Source organism: Odocoileus virginianus, chromosome 10, assembly GCF_023699985.2.
Source record: "Odocoileus virginianus isolate 20LAN1187 ecotype Illinois chromosome 10, Ovbor_1.2, whole genome shotgun sequence".
Lineage (NCBI taxonomy): Eukaryota > Metazoa > Chordata > Mammalia > Artiodactyla > Cervidae > Odocoileus > Odocoileus virginianus.
In genome coordinates this window covers 54,884,631-54,887,755 of record NC_069683.1, presented here as the reverse complement: position 1 = coordinate 54,887,755, position 3,125 = coordinate 54,884,631, and positions in this window count along the sequence as shown.

The window sequence follows — 3,125 nt, the reverse complement described above, 5'->3', positions numbered from 1 at the left end:
TCGCAAAGAGTCAGACACGACTGAGTGACTGAACTGAACTGAACTGAACTGAAGACTGAGAGACAGGCTGGCAAATACAAGGAGCTACAGCTTTCTGGAGCAAAGACTCACAAGCAGAAGCTGCCACCGGAACCGCTGCCAGGGTAGGAAAACCTGCACTGTAACTGATAATTTTCTGGAGGCTCCATGCAGATAGCTATGGAAAGTAAAAGCTTCAGGGATCTCAGACACGGAGGGGTTTCCACATATTGTGATATTTGCTTCCAGGAGCTCAACCAGGTTCCCATACTAAGTATTGGAGTAAAATCCCTGAGGGTTTTAATCAGGGACAAGGGTAAAGGAATCATTTTGAAATATGCCATAGCATTCTGTTCTTAATAGGCCTGCCCTCAGGGGAAACTTGTTAATCAGAGCCTTGCCTGGTGTGGTGTTATTGTGACCTAAGTGACCAGGGAAAGTAAATACACAATTTCAGTCAATTCTAATCTTCCTATTAAATGTAAGTGGAGAGAAAAAATCCTGATTAATGCTTGTGAAGTTCATTGTCCAGAAGTGTGGACTAAGACAGTGAGACCTAATCATAAGATTATAGAACAACCCTCCTCTCCACATACCTCATCACCACATTTTGTTTGTTGTTCAGTCGCTAAGTCATGTCCAACTCTTTTGCAACCCCATGTACTGTAGCCTGCCAGGTTCCTCTGTCCATGGGATTTTCCAGGCAAGAATACTGGAGTGGGCTGCCATTTCCTTATCCAGGGGAATCTTCCTGACCCAGGGATTGAACCTGTATCTCCTGCATTGGCAGGCAGGTTCTTTACCACTGAGCTACCAGGGAAGCCCAGTATGGTCTTACTAAAATTTAAAATACCATTTAACAAAGTTAGTAGGCAATGTATTAAAAACCTGAACTAGTGAGTTGTCTGCCTGGGTTGAAGTTGGTTCCAGGATGTACTATCTGTGACTACTGAAGGCCTGTTCACAGCAGTTCCTTTTATGCAGAGCAGCATGTCTGGCTATCAAGATAAAGTTATGAGGCATAATAAAAGTCAAAAAATCCAATTGGAAGAGGCAGATCAAGCCTCAGATCCAGACAATGCAGGATGTTAGAATTAATCAGACCAGGAACTTGAAACTACTGTGACTAAGATACTAAGGGCTCTAATGATAAAGTAGCATGCAAGGACAGATGGGCAGTGTAAGCAGAGAGCAATGTAGGTAATCCCAAGAAAGAACCAAAAAGAAATGCTACAGATTAAAAAAAAAAGCACCACCATAACAGAAATGATATCTTTGATGGGCCCAATAGATTGGATGTTGCTGGGGAAGGAATCTCTGCACAAGACGATGTATCAACAGAATTCTTAAAAACTGAAAAGGAAAGAAAACAAAGGCTGAAAACAAAACAAAACAGAAAACAAAACAGAAGATCCCAGGACTGTAGGACAACTACCAAAGATGTAACATACACATAATGGAAGAAAGGAAGGAATAGAAGAAATATTTAAAACAATTGTACCTGAGAATTTCCCCAAATTAATGTCAAACACCAAACCACCAACCCAGGAAGCTTGAGAAGACCAAGCAGAATAAATGCCAACAAATGATACCTATGCACATTATTTTCAAATTATAAAAAAAATCACTGATGAAGAAAAAGAATCCCAAAAGAAGTCAGAGGGAAAAAACTTAGCTATAGTGGAACAAAGATAAAAATTACACCTGACTTGTCAGAAACCATGGTAACAAGAAGAGGGTGGAGGGAAATATTCATAGTGTTGAGAGAAACAAAACAAAACAAAACAAAACACCAACCTAAAAACTGTACCCTGTAAAATATCATCATTCAAAAGTGAAGGATGAATAAAAACTTTCTCAGAAGAACAAAAATTGAGAGAATGTGTTGCCAGTGAACCTTCATTGTATGAAATATTAAAAGAAGTTCTTGAGAGGCAGGGAAAATAATATAGATCAGAAGTTCAGTTCTAAATTTTTAAAAAATGAAGAACATCAAAGAAGGAATAAATGAAGATAAAATAAAACATTTATTATTGTTTTAATAAAAAATTTATTGGAGTATACTTGATTTACAATGTTGTGTTAGTTTCAGCTGTACAGAATAATGAATCAGTTATACATATATCCACTGTAAATCTGTAAATTTTTACATATTTTTTTCCATATAAGCCATTAAAGAGTATTGAGTAGAGTTCCCTGTGCAAGTTCTTATTAGTTTTCTATTTTATATCTAGTGATGTTGATCTAACAGCAGTTTATTAAAAATAATAATAGTGATGTGTTTGGTTATATATTCTCATGTGTATGTCCCTATACTTATGTATGCTTATGTATACAAGTGAAATAAATGATAGGAGAAAGGAATTAGGATTATTTTGTTACTTTAAGGTACTCACATTGCCAATGAAGTGGTTTGGTGTTATTTGAATGTAGTTATCAATGTATGTTGTAAATTCTAGGACACCCACTAAAAATAGCTTTTAAAAAAGTATAAAATATGTGCTAAGAGAAAGTAAATGTGAACATAAAAAGTGGTCAGTTAAAACTACAAAGAGCAGAAAAAAGTGGAAGACAAAGATAGGAACAAAGAACAAAGGCAAATACAATGCAGTAACAAAGCCAGCTATGTCAACAATTGCTTGGTATGTCAATGGTCTAAATGCACCAGTTAAAGAAAAGGATTCTCATATTGTATGATATCCCTTAAAGGAGGGGTCTAAAGATAACTTATATGAATGAAATTATTTACAAACAGAAACAGACTCAGAGACTTAGAGAATGAACTTATGGTTGCCAGAGGGGAAAGATGGAGGGAAGGAATAGTTAGGGAGTTTGGAATCAACATATACACATTGCTATATTCGAAATAGATAAACAACGAGATCCTACTGTATAGCACAGAGAACTCTGCTCGTTGCTATGTGGCAGCCTGGATGGGAGCGGAATTTGGGGGAGAATGGATACATGTATATATGGCGGAGTCCCTTCAACTGTCCGCCTGAAACTATCACAACATTGTTAATTAGCTATGTGTGTGTGCATGCTAAGTCACCTCAGTCGTGTCTGACTCTGCAACCCTATGGACTATAGCCTGCCAGGCTCATCTG